At 46.4% G+C, this 20,210-nt stretch overlaps 1 long non-coding RNA gene across 1 annotated transcript; it reads left to right on the top strand.

Moving 5' to 3' along the window:
* The first annotated feature begins 204 nt into the window (after positions 1–204).
* On the top strand, positions 205–11,702 carry LOC143804557 (uncharacterized). The gene is made up of 4 exons (XR_013221060.1): positions 205–250; positions 1,524–1,591; positions 11,216–11,278; positions 11,396–11,702. It is a non-coding gene; the product is annotated as an uncharacterized LOC143804557 (long non-coding RNA).
* Positions 11,703–20,210: the final 8,508 nt, after the last annotated feature.

Consider the following 20,210-nt stretch of genomic DNA (forward strand, 5'->3'; position numbering starts at 1 on the left):
CCTGGACATTTTGTTCTGTGTTTGCTTCTGCCGAACGCCCGATGCATAACAACACTGTGGTGATTTAAAGATACACCTACAGTGTTGTTAATGCATCGGGTGGATGAAAATGGGCGCTGTACCTTTAAGTTGAGTCCGGCCGGGTGCATCATGGTCCGACTCCTGACGTCACGCTGCTCGTGCTCGCATTTCCTCATTCATTCTGAGCAGAGCAGAGCAGCGTGCAGTGTGCCAGGTCACGTGTCGGCGGGTAAAGTAGGCTGAGGAGGAGGGGGAGGCAGCGGGCTGTCAGGCAGGCAGAGTTACTGAAAGTTACGAGAGTGCACTGCGGCCAGTCTCTCTGAGTCTCTGCAAGTCTCATGAGCAGATGAGGCTTCAGGTGGCTGCGCCTGGCAGTGTGTGGCTGATGAGGGAAGGCGAGTGGGGGCTGCATCCAACAGGGTTCAGTGGGAGGACAGTGGGGAGTGGGACTGCCAGCCCCCACTAGCCTCCCCCCTGGACCCTGCAGCCCCCCAGTCCCCACTAGCCTCCCCTGGACCATGCAACCTCCAGTCCCCACTAGCCTCCCCTCTGGGCCCTGCAGCCCCCAGCCCCCACCAGTCTCCCCTCGGGGCCCCCAGCCCCCACCAGTCTCCCCTCGGGGCCCTGCAGCCCCCACTAGCCTCCCCCCTGGGCCCTGCAGCCCCCACTAGCCGCTGCCTCCCCCTGGACCCTGGAGCCCCCCAATACCTCCCGAGCCTCCACCTGGACCATGCAACCTCCAGTCCCCACTAGACTCCACTCTGGGCCCTGCAGCCCCCAGTCCCACGAGTCTCCCCCTGGACCTTGCAGCCCCCAGTCCCCACCAGCCTCCCCTCTGGGCCCTGCAGCCCCCAGTCCCACTAGCCTTTCGCTGGACTCTGCAGCCCCCAGTAGCCTTCCCCCTGGGCCCTGCAGCTCCAAGTCCCCACTAGCCTCCCCCTGGGCCCTGCAGCCCTGTAGCCTCCCCCTGGGCCCTGCAGCCCCAAGTCCCCACCAGCCTCCCCCTGGGCCCTGCAGCCCTCTAGCCTCCCCCTGGGCCCTGCAGCCCCAAGTCCCCACTAGCCTCCCCCTGGGCCCTGCAGCCCTGTAGCCTCCCCCTGGGCCCTGCAGCCCCAAGTCCCCACCAGCCTCCCCCTGGGCCCTGCAGCCCTCTAGCCTCCCCCTGGGCCCTGCAGCCCCAAGTCCCCACTAGCCTCCCCCTGGGCCCTGCAGCCCCCAGTCCCACTAGCCTCCCGCTGGACTCTGTAGCCTCCCCCCTGGGCCCTGCAGCCCCCAGTCCCACTAGCCTCCCGCTGGACTCTGTAGCCTCCCTCCTGGGCCCTGCAGCACCCAGTCCCCACTAGCCTCCTCCTTTGCCCTGCAGCCCTCTAGCCTTCCCTGGGCCCTGTTGGATGTGGCAGCCAGTCATGGACTATATAGGAGGGAGAAGCTGATGTGTATATGACACGATCGTGTTCATATAGACATCACAGTGCCCCTAACACTTTCTCTCTTATTTTTAGCTACCAGCTGAAGCTGCTGGCTAGAAACACAGTGGATGCCACGTTGACATCATGGAAGACTCCTCAAGGTTTGTTTGGTCCTTGAATAATGTATAGAGAAATGCAGAGCTGTAGTACACAACCCGTATAACACCCCTCTCCCATATACAGTATCAGCGCCCTGTTCTTTGGTGCTAGCATTCTTAGAATTATAAAATTGTAGAGTTGGAAGGGACCTCAAGGGCCATCGGGTCCAACCCCCTGCGAATGCAGGTTTACCTAAGGGCAGGCGCACACGGACGATTTTGCTGCGATTATACGGTGCGTATAATCGCAGCAAAGCGGCTGTCAAACCTGCCCTGCGAGCGGGTCTGAGAGCGCTGGAGGGAGCGCATACCTGCGCTCCTGTTCAAAGCCCGGAGTCGACCGCAAGTGTCCTGAACGGGACTCAAAGAGGCAGCATCGCGCTGCCTCTCTGAGTCCCGTTTAGGACACCTGCGGTCGGGGCGGGCTCTGTAACAGGAGCGCAGGTATGCGCTCCAGCACTCTCAGACCTGCTCGCAGGGCAGGTTTGACAGCTGCTTTGCTGCGATTATACGCACCGTATAATCGCAGCAAAATCGTCCGTGAGCGCCTGCCCTAAATCATCCCAACTATATGTTTATCCAGCTTCCGCTTGACGACTCCCATTGATGGAGAGCTCACCACCTCTCATGGCAGCCTGTTCCACTCTCTAACTACCCCCACTGTCAGAAAGTGTCTCCTAATGTCTAATCTGTATCTCCTTCCTGTTAGTGTCATCCTATTGCTTCTTGTACTTCCTTGTGCTAATGAGAATAGGACTGATCCCTCTGCACTGTGACTACCTGTCAGATATCTGTAGACCGCTATTAAGTCTCCTCTCATTCTCTTTTACAAACTAAACATTCCTAGTTCTTGTAGCCGCTCCTCATAGGACGTGGTTTGCAGACCTTCTACCATCTTGGTTGCTCTTCTCTGGACTTGCTCCAGTATATTGATGTATTTCTGAAATTGAGGCTCCCAGAACTGTACACAGTATACAGGTGAGGTCTGACCAGGGCAAAGCATAGCGGGATAATCACCTCCCCTGATCTAGATTCAATAGTTGTCTTGATACATCCCAGAATGTTGTTTATTTTTAGTGACCAACTGTAAAGCTACTGGCTCCAAACACAGTGGACGCCACATTGACTTTATAGAAGACGCCTCAAGGTTTGACCAAACCTTTTGAATCATTTACACACAAAATGAAGAGACAATCTACACTTTTGTCTTTTTTCCACACTGGAAACAAGAAGGGAAGAATTGAGGAAGTGAACATTGGTGCTAGTACTTCAAATGCCAATAAAGCATCTGAAACTTGTGGCAATATTGTTCATGGTACCAATGTTAACATTGGCCAGAACACTGATTCATGTGGTGCCAACGCTTTACATGAACTGGACAGTGATGTACAAGATGATAATGTTAAAAGGAACATGGGAAATGTAGTAGCTGAATCGGATGTCATAAGTGAGATTAGCAGTGATGTACATGGTGTTGCTGACGTTCTATGTGATCATTCTGATGATGACACTGCTTCAGCTATACATGATAGCAGCATCGTGGATGGTCAGAGTTCAGTTTCTGATGCTTCATTAGAGACCCAGCCGCTTAGTGTTCCATGTTGGTCACAAAAACAAATTGACTACTTCACAAACTTGCATCCATGGGTCAAACTAAAGGATGGAAAACTGGGGTGTACTGTGTGCAGTAAAGTTGGAAGCTCATTAGGAGCTGAAAGGGCCAAATCATGTCATCTTTCTGAGGAGTGGAAGACTTTTTCAGTGAAGCCATGTGGAACCCTGAAAAAAAACCAGCAATCCTCTTTTCGCAAAAAAATTAGAGAACATGCAATGTCCAAAGCTCATAATAAAGCAGAGGAAATTGTTAATGTCGCTAAAAATGATGCACTAGTAAAGGCACTTGACCGGGTCCATGAGAAAGCATTGGCTTCCACTGTAAATGTTTTTCATGTTGTTTATAGCCTAGCGCTGCATAATCGGCCTATGTCTGACATACAAGGGCACGTTGAACTGTTGCAAACCATTGGTGTGGACCTTGGAGTAGGCCTTCATTCTAGGAAGACTGCTATAACAATAATCCAGCATATATCCTCCGAAATGAGGAAGTCTTTGTTTTCGAAAATAATTAGTTTCAGGTCTAAATTTTCCATTGTAACTGATGAATCATCAACTGTGTCACAGAAAAGTGTGCTTGTGATCTACATCCGTTGTGAGCTTCCTGATGCTCCAGAGCCTGTTAACATCTTTGTAGATTTAAAGGAGCTTGAATGTACTAGTGCTGACTCAATAACCAATGCCCTGTTTGCCTGCTTGAAGGAGAATGGCTTTGACCAGCAGTATATGCAAGAAAATTTAATTGGATTTTGCTCTGATGGGGCTAGTGCCATGTTGGGGAGTAAGTCTGGTGTGGCTTCCAAAATTCAAAAAGCATTCCCAAATGTAGTCATATGGCACTGCTTAAGCCACAGAATACAGCTTGCACTTGATGATGCTGTTAACCCCTTCACCCCCAAGGGTGGTTTGCACGTTAATGACCGGGCCAATTTTTACAATTCTGACCACTGTCCCTTTATGAGGTTATAACTCTGGAACGCTTCAACGGATCTTGGCGATTCTGACATTGTTTTCTCGTGACATATTGTACTTCATGATAGTGGTAAAATTTCTTCGATATAAGTTGCGTTTATTTGTGAAAAAAATGAATATTTGGCGAAAATTTTGAAAATTTCGCAATTTTCCAACTTTTAATTTTTATGCCCTTAAATCACAGACATATGTCACGCAAAATACTTAATAAGTAACATTTCCCACATGTCTACTTTACATCAGCACAATTTTGGAACCAAAATTTTTTTTTCTGACGGAGTTATAAGGGTTAAAAGTTGACCAGCAATTTCTCATTTTTACAACACCATTTTTTTTTTAGGGACCACATCTCATTTGAAGTCATTTTGAGGGGTCTATATGATAGAAAATACCCAAGTGTGACACCATTCTAAAAACTGCACCCCTCAAGGTACTCAAAACCACTTTCAAGAAGTTTATTAACCCTTCAGGTGTTTCACAGAAATTTTTGGAATGTTTAAATAAAAATGAACATTTAACTTTTTTTCACACAAAATTTATTTCAGATCCAATTTGTTTTATTTTACCAAGGGTAACAGGAGAAAATAGACCCCAAAATTTGTTGTACAATTTGTCCTGAGTATGCTGATACCCCATATGTGGGGGTAATCCACTGTTTGGGCGCATGGCAGAGCTCGGAAGGAAAGGAGCGCCATTTGACTTTTCAATGCAAAATTGACTGGAATTGAGATGGGACGCCATGTTGCATTTGGAGAGCCCCTGATGTGCCTAAACATTGAAACCCCCCACAAGTGACACCATTTTGGAAAGTAGACCCCCTAAGGAACTTATCTAGATGTGTGGTGAGCACTTTGACCCAACAAGTGCTTCACAGAAGTTTATAATGCAGAGCGGTAAAAATAAAAAATCATATTTTTTCACAAAAATGATCTTTTCGCCCCCAATTTTTTTATTTTCCCAAGGGTAAGAGAAGAAATTGGACCCCAAAAATTGTTGTGCAATTTGTCCTGAGTACGCTGATACCCCATATGTGGGTGTAAACCATTGTTTGGGCGCAGGGCAGAGCTCGGAAGGGAAGGAGCGCCATTTGACTTTTCAATGCAAAATTGACTGGAATTGAGATGGGACGTCATGTTGCGTTTGGAGAGCTCCTGATGTGCCTAATCATTGAAACCCCCCACAAGTGACACCATTTTGGAAAGTAGACCCCCTAAGGAACTTATCGAGATATGTGGTGAGCACTTTGACCCAACAAGTGCTTCACAGAAGTTTATAATGCAGAGCCATAAAAATAAAAAATCATATTTTTTCACAAAAATGATCTTTTCGCCCCCAATTTTTTATTTCCCCAAGGGTAAGAGAAGAAATTAGAGCACAAAAGTTGTTGTGCAATTTGTCCTGAGTACGACGATACCCCATATGTGGGGGTAAACCACTGTTTGGGCGCATAGCAGAGCTCGGAAGGGAAGGAGCGCTATTTTACTTTTCAATGCAAAATTGACTGGAATTAAGATGGGATGCCATGTTGCGTTTGCAGAGCCCCTGATGTGCCTAAACATTAAAAACCCCCACAAGTGACACCATTTTGGAAAGTAGACCCCCTAAGGAACTTATCTAGATGTGTTTTGAGAGCTTTGAACCCCCAAGTGTTTCACTACAGTTTATAACGCAGAGCCGTGAAAATAAATTCTTTTTTTTTTTCACAAAAATGATTTTTTAGCCCCGAGTTTTGTATTTTCACAAGGGTAACAGGATAAATTGGACCCCAAAATTTGTTGTCCAATTTGTCCTGAGTATGCTGATACCCGATATGTGGGGGGGAACCACTGTTTGGGCGCATGACAGAGCTCGGAAGGGAAGGAGCGCCATTTGGAATGCAGACTTCAATGGATTGGTCTGCAGGCGTCACGTTGCATTTGCAGAGCCCCTGATGTACCCAAACAGTACAAACCCCCCACAAGTGACCCCATATTGGAAACTAGACCCCCCAAGGAACTTATCTAGATGTGTTGTGAGAACTTTGAACCCCCAAGTGTTTCACTACAGTTTATAACGCAGAGCCGTGAAAATAAATTCTTTTTTTTTTTTCACAAAAATGATTTTTTAGCCCCCAGTTTTGTATTTTCACAAGGGTAACAGGATGAATTGGACCCCAAAATTTGTTGTCCAATTTGTCCTGAGTATGCTGATACCCGATATGTGGGGGGGAACCACTGTTTGGGCGCATGACAGAGCTCGGAAGGGAAGGAGCGCCATTTGGAATGCAGACTTAAATGGATTGGTCTGCAGGCGTCACGTTGCATTTGCAGAGCCCCTGATGTACGCAAACAGTACAAACCCCCCACAAGTGACCCCATATCGGAAATTAGACCCCCCAAGGAACTTATCTAGATGTGTTGTGAGAACTTTGAACCCCCAAGTGTTTCACTACAGTTTACAACGCAGAGCCGTGAAAATAAAAAATCCTTTTTTTCCCACAAAACTTATTTTTTGGCCCCCAGTTTTGTATTTTCCCAAGGGTAGCAGGAGAAATTGGACCCCAAAAGATGATGTCCAATTTGTCCTGAGTACGCTGATACCCCATATGTTGGGGTAAACCCCTGTTTGGGCACACGGGAGAGCTCGGAAGGGAAGGAGCACTGTTTTCCTTTTTCAACGCAGAATTGGCTGGAATTCAGATCGGATGCCATATCCCGTTTGGAAAGCCCCTGATGTGCCCAAACAGTGGAAACCCCCCAATTATAACTGAAACCCTAATCCAAACACACCCCTTACCCTAATCCCAACAGTAACCCTAACCACTCCTCTAACCCAGACACACCCAACCCTATTCCCAACCGTAAATGTAATCCAAACCCTAACCCTATCTTTAGCCCCAACCCTAACTGTAGCCCCAACCCTAGCCCTAACCCTAGCAATAACCCTAGCCCTAACTCTAGTCCTAACTCTAGCCCTAACCCTAATGGGAAAATGGAAATAAATACATTTTTTAATTTTTTTATTTTTCCCTAACTAAGGGGGTGATGAAGGGGGGTTTGATTTACTTTTATAGCGGGTTTTTTAGCGGATTTTTATGATTGGCAGCCGTCACACACTGAAAGACGCTTTTCATTGCAAAAAATATTTTTTGCGTTACCACATTTTGAGAGCTGTAATTTTTCCATATTTGAGTCCACAGAGTCATGTGAGATCTTGTTTTTTGCGGGATGCGTTGACGTTTTTATTGGTAACATTTTCGGACACGTGACATTTTTTGATCGCTTTTTATTCCGATTTTTGTGAGGCAGAGTGATCAAAAACCAGCTATTCATGAATTTCTTTTTGGGGAGGCGTTTATACCGTTCCGCGTTTGGTAAAATTGATAAAGCAGTTTTATTCGTCGGGTCAGTACGATTACAGCGATATCTCATTTATATCATTTTTTTTATGTTTTGGCGCTTTTATACGATAAAAACTATTTTATAGAAAAAATAATTATTTTGGTATCGCTTTATTCTCAGGACTATAACTTTTTTATTTTTTTGCTGATGATGCTGTATGGCGGCTCGTTTTTTGCGGGACAAGATGACGTTTTCAGCGGTACCATGGTTATTTATATCAGTCTTTTTGATCGCGTGTTATTCCACTTTTTGTTCGGCGGTATGATAATAAAGCGTTGTTTTTTGCCTCGTTTTTTTTTTTTTTCTTACGGTGTTTACTGAAGGGGTTAACTAGTGGGCCAGTTTTATAGGTCGGGTCGTTACGGACGCGGCGATACTAAATATGTGTACTTTTATTGTTTTTTTTATTTTATTTAGATAAAGAAATGTATTTATGGGAATAATATTTTATTTTTTTTTCATTATTTTGGTATATATATTTTTTTTTTTTTTACACATTTGGAAAAATTTTTTTTAACTTTTTTACTTTGCCCCAGGGGGGGACAATACAGATCGGTGATCTGTCAGTTTGCATAGCACTCTGACAGATCACCGATCTGCGAGAAGTGCAGGCTGCTTCACAGTGCCTGCTCTGAGCAGGCTTCTGTGAAGCCACCTCCCTCCCTGCAGGACCCGGATCCGCGGCCATCTTGGATCCGGGTCTGGAGCAGGCAGGGAGGGAGGTAAGACCCTCGCAGCAACGCGATCACATCGCGTTGCAGCGGGGGGCTCAGGGGGGGGCTCATCGCGGGGGGCTCATCGCGCAGGGCTCAGGCCCCCTCCCTGCGCGATGCTTCCCTGCACCGCCGGCACATCGCGGGGGTTAATGTGCCGGCAGCTGACACCCGGCCGCGATCGGCCGCGCTCCCCCCGTGAGCGCGGCCGATCGCGTATGACGTACTATTCCGTCCTTGGGAAGTAGGGCCCACCCCACATGGACGGAATAGTACGTCTAATGACAGAAAGGGGTTAAAACAGTTTCTCAAGTTAATCACTTTAAAATGTTTCTGGAAAAAATCTACAGCATCTACCATGTTTCTAACAAACAATATTCTCAGCTCCACAATATTGCAGCAGATTTAGAATTGGAGATTATTAAGATAGGTCGAATTCTAGGACCTCGGTGGCTGGCATGTAGTGTCCGTGCTGCCAAAGCAGTGTGGAGAGCATATCCAGCTTTGTACCAGCATTTTTCCAGCTCTAAGTCTCTCATCGGAATGGCAAAAAAGATGGCTAACATTTCTTTTTTAAAAGATCTAGCTTTAATGATTGATATTCTAGATGAACTAGCACTTTTATCACTTGCTTTACAAGAAAGGGAGGTATCTGTAGTGAAAGCTGACCGACTTCTCTGCAGGTGCATTAGGGCACTTCAAAACTTAAAAGATTGTCCCGGAAAGTATGAGGTACAGGCTGGTTCTATTATCCAAACCGAGCCATTTAAAAGTATTCCTTTTGAATCCAGTGAGAAAAATACTGCCCTTCCAAGAGCGCTCTTAATTCAGTGTGTCATAGACAATATGCAAAGCCGCTTGTTTTCCACTGCAAATAGTCGACTAATGGACAGTGACACACGTGAACACAATGCGGACCACTACAAACATTTACTGTCCCTATTCTCTTTGCTTGAGCCTGAATCGTGGCCAGCTGATGTTACATTGTCACCGTGGCGAGAAGCGGAACACAAATTGGAACAATTAAGTCAGCTAGTCAAATATCAGATTCCAATAAACGATTTCCGTGACTTTGTTGATAACCGATATCTTTCAAATCGCTCTATGCCGCCTTCCATTCAGCAGGCCAAAAAAATAGTTCGAGTCATCGCTGTTAGTAGTGCAGAGGCAGAACGAGGGTTCAGTATTATGAACAATATAGCTACACATGAGAGAAGCGCACTCACTGTATCTAATATATCGCATCTGATGACTGTGAAAATACTTGGGAAACCTGTGACGGATTGGGAGCCGCTTAAATATGTCAAATCCTGGTTACGGAAGAAACACCATACTGCCACAGACCAGAGAGTGCGAAAAGCCCCCAAAATTCAGCATGATGATCATTCAACAGCTATATGGTCATTGCTGTAATTCTGATAGCACTTCAGTTGAGTCAAAGGGATACCTCCCTGGATTCTCCATTGAGTACTATAACCTAGATTAGAGGACTTATAGTGAGTGGCAGGTTCCCTTTAGAGGGCATTGTTTTTGTTAATATTGTTAATATTGCGATCCGTGGGCTGTAAAGTTCGATTTACCTTGTTGTAAGGTTTATATTGTATACTGTTTATTATAAAACTTTTAAATACTTTTATAAAAGAAAATTAAACTTTTTTATATTATATTGCAGTATTAAACTTTTCTTTGGTTAGAATCCTTGAATACTGTTTTTGCTTTCAAGTGAGTACTACATAGTTTACTGTTTCATACTTCTACTGTAGTAATTTAACTAAGGATGTTGTGGACTGATCAGCTAAAGCACCTTGTACACGGACAATTGTCCTGTGCAGTACATTTGCTTTAGTCGTTTGTTTCTTTGAATGACTTTAATACCGTATGTCACAACGTATTCTTGTCATTAAGGGAGACAAACTGCTTCCAAAAATATGAATCGTGCCACTGGGCGTGGCTTATTAGTATGGGCGGGGTTATTGAAAATGGGCGTGGCCAAAAGTCCAGCCGTCGCAACTTAGAGGACCTGTTGTTAAAAATTTGAATCCCACCCCTGCTGGTAGGGAAATTGTATACCTTGCTTCAGACATGATTTGATTGCAGGCAGGAAGAGTGGATGATGAGGGTTATACTTCTCACTGTTTATCTGCGGTGTGTGCTTCTATGCACGCTGGGGTCTGGCTGGGAACTGGGTTACTGTGTATCTGGGAAATGTCCTTTTTACTGAAGTTCAGCACAGACCTTGAGTTACTGTCTCTGAAGGCAGGATATTCCTTTTTACTATTCTGACTCATGGGTATGTAGAACGCAGTGGTGCTTGGATAGACCTCTACTTTTAGGCGCTTCCGTATTCACCTGTACTCGCGTTCATACCGATTTATCAGATAGCTTAACTCAGCCACGATCTCATGTAAGAAGACTCCAGGAAAAGAGGATTGCTTTAACTGAAATTCTTGTATTATGATGAAAGTAGCAGGTAAAAAGGAATATTCAACAGAGGACATGTAATAGGATGCATGCAGATGGAAGGATGATAACAAAATGAAGAATGAGGGAGGGAACAAACATACATCACAGGACTACAGGGAGAGAGTTGGGACAAAATACAGGGAAAGGCAAACTTCTGCCTAGAAAGAGGGATTGAACACAAGCAATGCAAATATTAAATGATTTCTCAAGTCGTGGGACATGACAGAGTGACTGGACAGCTGGCTCTGGCTCGGTGGTTAAAAATAGGCATATTTCTCTTGATTTTTCTGCCCTTTTTCTACCTCTTCTGAACTTGTTCTAGTTTGGTCTTTTATGTTCACATTCTCCAGTATCCATGATAGTTGCATCAGGGGATGTAAGAGATACCTGTTTTTTGGCTCTCTATAAGCATCCGGGGCTCACACATGTTTTACAGTGCTACTTATGGACACGGTATTAACCTATATATCACGTCTTTATTATAGGTCGCTATTAGGTACCTTTGTGTACAGCACGGCACTCCAGCACCCGGATCACTATTGTACCCAGTATCCTTCAGGCCATATTGGCCACGGCCACATCAGGAGTCCTTCTATAGGGCTCAAGCTATTTGTCACCATGTTTTGTCTTTCTCTAACCGTTTTTTCCTTACCAATTGTTCACAGCGTCAGCCTTTGATTCAGATACCTTCACGACTCACGGAACACCATCCTGGATTTACTCTGACCGCCACGGTTGTTCACTTTCTCTGCATCACGTGATGGATGTATTCGTCATCACATACACCATGAATCCGTTATTCTCTTTTGTGCATCTTATGAAGGATTGTCGCTAATCTGTATTTGATTTTTGTCTGTATTTCAGTTTTGTTAAGGATATTTCTGATGAAGGTCTTGTGATTTGACCGAAAACGTTTAAATAATCTTTGAACTGGATGCACAAATAAATGGGATGTTCACTTTTTTCATCTGAAAGAAACCATTTGAGTGCCAAGTGATTTATTACTATTGTCTGCTATGATGTTAACAGAATCGGTGTTCTCAAGACACCCATACTGTTAACAGTTGTGATGGAGCACAAAGTTGCTGACTCTGTCACTTACCCCTGCAGGCCACGGGTATCATTAGAAATATTGGCCTTGTAGTAAATCTTCCTTTCCTCCATTCAAGGTAATATTGGTAATATATCCCATCTGGTGCTTGTGGATGGGGACCGCATGGGCCTGTGTGATTTCAAATGCCAGGGCTAAATTTCATCCCCAGTCCATACCTGAGTGGGACTCTAGGACACTTAGCAGAACCGGAGGGCATAGGACTGTATGTAAATTGCCTGCATCAAGTCTGAGGTGAAGCAGTATCTTTAGAGCCCGGGGCATGATAGAGTCCCTATAAACAGGCTCGAACTGCCTATTATACAGACATCTATCTTAGGACAGGAGAGAGGGGACTTGCACTGAGCTTCAAGCGGCAGGGACCTAACCAACCAAACAGCGCAAGTAGGAAAGGCTTACGGACCTCACCTGGGAGAGGGTTCTCCAATGCCTCCAAACCAGCCGGACTACAGCTACCCTACACTTGGTACCCTGGACTGAGGATTGCTACCATCAGTAAACCAGGTAAAAGACTGCAAACTCTGTGTCTTCCACTTATTCGCTGGTATACACCATCTTTGCCACACACCTTGTGAGCCCTGGGGACCCCACTTCACCTGTGGGAAGTGTTACTATCTTGCTGCAACAACATGGGTCCTCAGAGGACCCATTTAAGGAGCATCGGTCCTCACTGACCGAAAATCACAGGTGGCGTCACGAACATAGACATTACAAATTCCCTTAAAGACCTTCCCCTTTAATTGGGTGCCCAGGGCCACGGACCAGGTCAAAGCCACCGTGACATTCCCCCCTGAGTACCTCACTGCCATGGCGGGGCGTTCCACATGCAGCTTTACATGAACACCTGATTCTTACTCTATGGCTGGTCCAAACAACGAAAGCAATTGTTACCATCCACCTCTCGTGTCTCCCCTTTTTCCTCATAGATTGTAAGCTTACAGGGCCCTCACTCCTCTTGGTATCTGTTTTGATCTATGTGTTTATTGCTATGCTGTAATGTCTATTGTCTGTACAAGTCCCCTTTATAATGTAAAATGCTGCGGAATATGTTGGCGCTATATAAACAAAAATTATTATTATTATTATTATTATTATTATTATTAACTACATTGCACTTAAATCCTGAGGTGTAGCTCTCCTCACAAGGGGTTAATTAAGGGTGGGGGTTCATAATTAAGGGTTTATAAGTGGCAGCTGGTTGGGGCTTCCAGTTCTTTGGAAGTGCATTGAGCTGTAGGTTGGAGTGCTGCTAAAGGAGAGGGGGGAACTCTTTAAATTTTCTTCCTTAGTAAGTGTGAATGAGCTGAGTGTGACCGGAGTGTAAAAGCGATCTCGGTAGTAAGTGTGTAACTTGTGATTTAGTGACTTTGGATTCAGGCAGTTTACAAGGGGGGAATGACTGAATTGCTGTCTGTATTTTATTAATACTTTTTATTTCTTTTTACTTAAATTTCTGCCTGGTGCAATCCCCATTAGGAAATTAGCTCCATTATTGACAAGGCTATCCAGTGTACATCTTGCCACATGTATGCAATCTTTGAGCAGCCGGTCGAGGGTGCATACTGCTGTGCGAGATATGAGCACGTTGTGTATTTGGAAGCCCAGATGCTGGATCTAAATGAGCAGCTGAGATCTATAGACAATATGGAAAGGAGTCTGCTGCTCACTGAGCAGACGCTCATTGTGATAGATGTGGGGGAGCATGGAAGTATGGAGCTGCAGGAAAGTGAGGTAGTTAGCTAGGTGACAGTTAGAAGGCGAGGTAGAGGGAAGAGTGCCAGGGAGGCTAGTCCCATATCTCCCAACTTTTGAGGAAGGGAAAGAGGGACAAAGTTAGTGAATTTTAGGTCACGCCTCTGACCACACCCATTTTACAACTAGTCACGCCCCAACCACACCCATTTAGCACTGCTGATCACAATGTTTCATAAACAATAATTACAAACAAAAAAAAATATGGCCACACAGTGCTCCATACTGTATAATGGCCACACATGATGCTTCATACTCTATAATGGCCCCACATTATGCTCCATACTGTATAATGGCCACACATGGTGCTCCATTTTGCATAATGGCCACACATGATGCTCCATACTGTATAATGGCCACACATGATGCTCCATACTGTATAATGGCCCCAAATGATGCTGCGTACAGTGTACTGGCCCCACATGATGCTCTATACATTATAATGGTCCCACATGATGCTGCATACTGTATAATGGCCACACATGATGCTCCATACTGTATAATGACCACACATGATTCTCCATACTTTATAATGGCCACACATGATGCTGCTTTTTGTATAATGGCTCCATATGATGCTCCATACTGTATAATGGCCAAACATGATGCTCCCTACTGTATAATGGCCGCATTATGCTCCATACTGTATAATGGCCCCACATGATGCTGTGTACAGTATACTGGCCCCACGTGATGGTCCATACAGTATAATGGGCTCACATGATGCTTTGTACAGTATAATGGCCCCACACGATGCTGTGTACAGTATAATGGCCCCACATGATGCTGGGTACAGTATAATGGCCACACATGGTTACCCCACCCCCATCATTGCCTTCTCCATCACTACACATACACACCTTTCACCGCACTCCCTCGCAGCAGCCGGCAGCTTCCACTCCCGCGGCGCTGAATGAATGATGTCATCCAGCTGCGCTGCTGACTGCTCATGTCGCTGCAGCTGTGATACGCCACTTATAAAGACCTCTCATTGTCTCCTGTGCTACTCAGTGTCAGAGCGAGAAGCAATATCTGCTCCAATCCAACACAGCTAGCATCCGCTCCGTACACACGCGGCTCCGCTCCACACACCTTGTACACAGACAAATCCGCTCCATACACCTTGCACACGCGGCTTGTTATGACCCCAATGACGAGGGTCTCAGAGGAACGTGGAAGTCTGCAGAGTACAAAAATCCAGCTCATAGGGCAGTGGTAACTGGGTTGACCATATATCTACTCCTAACGCCAACACTAGAAGTAGCCGGGGATCATTCCTACGTTGATTCTAGATGACACGCGCCAGCCGGAGAATCTAGCTACCCCTAGTAGAGGAAAACAAAGACCTTTCTTGCCTCCAGAGAAGGGGACCCCAAAGCTGGATAGAAGCCCCCCACAAATAATGACGGTTAGGTAAGAGGAAATGACAAACACAGAAATGAACCAGGTTTAGCACAGAGAGGCCCGCTTACTGATAGCAGAATAAAGAAAGGTAACTTATATGGTCAACAAAAACCCTATCAAAATCCACACTGGAAATTCAAGAACCCCCGAACCGTCTAACGGTCCGGGGGGAGAACACCAGCCCCCTAGAGCTTCCAGCAAAGGTCAGGATATAGATTTGGAACAAGCTGGACAAAAATACAAAACCAAAACAAATAGCAAAAAGCAAAAGGCAGACTTAGCTGATATAACTGGAACCAGGATCAGTAGACAAGAGCACAGCAGACTAGCTCTGATAACTACGTTGCCAGGCATTGAACTGAAGGTCCAGGGAGCTTATATAGCAACACCCCTAACTAACGACCCAGGTGCGGATAAAAGGAATGACAGAAAAACCAGAGTCAAAAAACTAGTAACCACTAGAGGGAGCAAAAAGCAAATTCACAACAGTACCCCCCCCTTAGTGAGGGGTCACCGAACCCTCACCACGACCACCAGGGCGATCAGGATGAGCGGCATGAAAGGCACGAACTAAATCGGCCGCATGAACATCAGAGGCGACCACCCAGGAATTATCCTCCTGACCATAGCCCTTCCACTTGACCAGGTACTGAAGCCTCCGCCTGGAGAGGCGAGAATCCAAGATCTTCTCCACCACGTACTCCAACTCGCCCTCAACCAACACCGGAGCAGGAGGCTCAACAGAAGGAACTACAGGCACAATGTACCGCCGCAACAAGGACCTATGAAATACATTGTGAATAGCAAACGACACAGGAAGATCCAGACGAAAAGATACAGGATTAAGGATTTCCAATATCTTGTAAGGCCCAATAAAACGAGGTTTAAATTTGGGAGAGGAGACCTTCATAGGAACAAAGCGGGAAGAAAGCCATACCAAATCCCCAACGCGTAGTCGGGGACCCACACCGCGGCGGCGGTTGGCAAAGCGCTGAGCCTTCTCCTGTGACAACTTCAAGTTGTCCACCACATGATTCCAGATCTGCTGCAACCTATCCACCACAGAATCCACCCCAGGACAGTCAGAAGGCTCCACATGACCCGAAGAAAAGCGAGGATGGAAACCAGAGTTGCAGAAAAAAGGCGAAACCAAGGTGGCGGAACTAGCCCGATTATTAAGGGCAAACTCAGCCAACGGCAAGAATGTCACCCAATCGTCCTGATCAGCAGAGACAAAACACCTCAAATAAGCCTCCAAAGTCTGATTGGTTCGCTCCGTCTGTCCATTAGTCTGAGGATGGAAAGCAGACGAAAACGACAAATCAATGCCCATCCTACTACAAAAGGATCGCCAGAACCTGGAAACGAACTGGGATCCTCTGTCTGACACAATATTCTCAGGGATGCCGTGCAAACGAACCACGTTCTGGAAAAACACAGGAACCAGATCGGAAGAGGAAGGCAGCTTAGGCAAAGGAACCAAATGGACCATCTTGGAGAAGCGATCACATATCACCCAGATAACGGACATGCCCTGAGATAGCGGAAGATCAGAAATGAAATCCATGGAGATATGTGTCCAAGGTCTCTTCGGGACAGGCAAGGGCAAGAGCAAACCGCTGGCACGAGAACAGCAAGGCTTAGCTCGAGCACAAGTCCCACAGGACTGCACAAATGACCGCACATCCCTTGACAAGGAAGGCCACCAAAAGGACCTGGCCACCAGATCTCTGGTGCCAAAAATTCCCGGGTGACCTGCCAACACCGAGGAATGAACCTCGGAAATGACTCTGCTGGTCCACTTATCCGGGACAAACAGTCTGTCAGGTGGACAAGACTCAGGCCTATCAGCCTGAAATCTCTGCAACACACGTCGCAGATCCGGAGAAATAGCTGACAAGATAACTCCATCTCTAAGAATACCAACAGGATCAGCGACTCCAGGAGCATCAGGCACAAAGCTCCTAGAAAGAGCATCGGCCTTCACATTCTTTGAACCTGGTAAATACGAGACAACAAAATCAAAGCGGGAGAAAAACAATGACCAGCGGGCCTGTCTCGGATTAAGGCGTTTAGCAGACTCGAGATACATCAGATTTTTGTGATCAGTCAAGACCACCACACGATGCTTAGCACCAGAGGCGTAGCTAAGGGTTCAGGCTAGGGGGGGCGAAACACATCTGAGTGGGCCCCCTAACCTGAGTAACGTTTGTTTACATAATTATGGTGGTTTTAAACACTGTTGTGGGCATCTCAGTGGAATACTGTGCATTCCAAATGGGCAAGATTATATTCTGCTACATCGCTACACATGAATAGATACTACATAATGCATAACATATATTAAATATCATGGTTCTAAACCCATAAATACAGAGCAGCTACAATCACAACCACAGATATACCTAAGGAATGTAAATCTTTATTCTCTGGCAAAAAGCTGTCAAACATTTTTCTGTTAAATACCACTACATACTCACCTTCTGATGTCTGTCACGTCCCCCGGCGTCCGCGCTGCTGCTCAGAGCTTCCTGCACTGAATGTGTCAGTGCCGGCCGTAAAGCAAAGCACAGCGGTGACGTCACCGCTGTGCTTTAGGGCCGGCGCTTACACAGTGCAGGGAAGCTGAAGGCGAGGGACACGACAGACATGGCAATGTAAGTATGTAGTGTTTGGGTTTTTTTACATTTACACTGGTAACCAGGGTAAACATCGGGTTACTAAGCGCGGCCCTGCGCTTAGTAACCCGATGTTTACCCTGGTTACCCGGGGACTTCGGCATCGTTGGTCGCTGGAGAGCTGTCTGTGTGACAGCTCTCCAGCGACCACACAGCGACGCTGCAGCGATTATCACTTAATAATAATGTGACGGTACCTTTACAGGTGATGGTCTTTCTTATGGAGTCATTCACTTTTCCAGTCTTTTAAATCAGGCACAGATCGCCACCACGCGGCTGCAGAGATTACAACAAAGACACATTTGACTTCTCACATTCCAGCACCGTTCTTGTCTATTCCCAACCTGCACAACTTCCACATCTTGCTGATACCCCAATACTGAGCCGCTGCTGCCGTATGTGTCCCTATTACTGATTCTCTTAGTACTCCATATAATAATGCCACCACTGTTCCCCACATATTAATGCCCGTCACTGTGCCTCTTACTCTCATGGTGATTGCCTGTGAAGAAGACACTGAGCTTGAACTGCCGTGACCTCATCACTGGCATTTTCTCACGGTCGTGATGTCACAGCAGTTCAGCCCGGCTGCGAGCAGACTCAGTGACGTCACCGCTAGTCATTGAGGCTGCGCAGGCAGCATCTCAGTCGCCAGTGGTTTACAGCTGGGACAGTCGCATCCTAGCACCGTCCCGGTTGCAAACTGTATATTCCCATGATATGGATTACTGCTTAGAACACAACGATGGACAGGTATGGTATATTGTTGGTTTGTGATTTTACTTTTATTACAGGAGATCGAGGGCTTCACATGGATTAGACGTAACAATAAAAATGGTAAACTGTGTTTTGTTTTATTTCAAATAAAATACTTTTTTCTGACTGTGTCTCTATTTTACATGTAGCTATAGGATTAGTAATGGATAGGTGTTTTATAGACACCTCTCCATTACTAAGCTGTGGGCTTGATGTCACCTAACAAGCAGAGCAGGGGAGAATGATAAGAGCCACTTTCAGCCCCTGCTGCCGGGGAACAGCGCTTACTGTAGCACTACTTCCCTGGTGGCTGTCCGTGTGGTACTGATGCGGCACACGGATGGCACATGGTTGTTACATGTGTGCCGCACGTATTACACACATGGACATGGATATGTCTGGTACCGTTTTTTTTGGTACCGGAAATAAATGGATGTGTGAAAATGTTATTGAGTGAGGCTGCACAGTTAGAACATGGCCAGGAGTATGCAAATCGCATACTTGTTGATATGGGCAATAGCGAATCCTTAGTATGCGAGATGTGAAGTTTCACAATTTTGCAGCCACATAGGAGTATCTGCAAACTTGCAGCATTAGATCAGACAATCCCTTTAAATAAAGTGCAGCTAGAGCCATGGCTTGTTGTATGGGGGCTTGTTATACGAAGGCTATGTTTCCATGGTCATGAAACCTTCCGGATTTGCTGCGGATTGGACGCTGCGTATAGCCGCAGCATCCAATCTGCAGCTTCCAGATGTTACAGCATAGTGGATGGGATTTTATGAAATCCCGGCGTCTACACTATGCATACAAACACCCAGGTGGCAGACCTGCGTAACCGGACATGCGGCGCGTCATTATAGACCGCAGCATGTCTATTTATCTTGCGGAGACGCTCCGTCTCCACAAGATGAATAACCCAGTCTATGAATACGATGCGGTGATTCCGCCTGTGTTCAATGAACACAGGCGGAATCACCGCGCGTATAACAGGGAGCAGCGCTTTCGGCGGAACGGGGTATTTGCTGGAAATCCTGAACGTGGAGACATAGCCTAACAGGCTGGGGCTTATTATAAGACCTAAGCTGTAAATATAATAAGCCCCCTACCTGCACCCACACAACTATTAGATAATAATACTCCAAGAAATGAAATACAGCAGGCAGGCCCCTACAGCGCCACCCACCCCCACTACCCTAACTCGGCTCCCCCTCTCACCCTCACAGTCACCCCACTCCCACAGTAACATACTAATATCATGTGCAGTGTGCTTTAATTTATTTTAAAGAACGAACATTCCACTTCCACAGCAGCCCTTACATTTATGAAAATGTCCGTCCTGACTCCCGTCTCTCTCTCCTGTCCGTCAGTTTGACTTTGTCCAGGTGGCAGGTCAGGCACTATCTTGGGCTCTGTCCTCCTGGCACACTAATAATAACAATTAGAGATGCTGCTGCTGACTAGGACCTGAGAAGAGTGTGGACCAATAGGAGCAGACCTGGGGTGGAGCTATCTGCAGCGCTGCCAGCCTGTCAAGATACTATCAGGTTAGCAGCAGCGCTCCAGCTCCAGCCCGCACCGTGCGCTCACAGTGAGACTCTGCTATTGGCTGCTGTGCAGCGTGCAGAGTCTCCATCTGTGCGGTGACCAGAGAGCAGCGCGTCGCCATGTCTGGACTGTCAGAGAGCCGCGGCCGCAAGCGGCTGCGGCTCTGGATGGGTCGTGGGTGGGTGGCCCCTCCTCCTCCATCATGTGACAACGGCAGGCCAGGGGCGACGC

Source organism: Ranitomeya variabilis, chromosome 1 (assembly GCF_051348905.1).
Source record: "Ranitomeya variabilis isolate aRanVar5 chromosome 1, aRanVar5.hap1, whole genome shotgun sequence".
Taxonomy (NCBI): Eukaryota; Metazoa; Chordata; class Amphibia; order Anura; family Dendrobatidae; genus Ranitomeya; species Ranitomeya variabilis.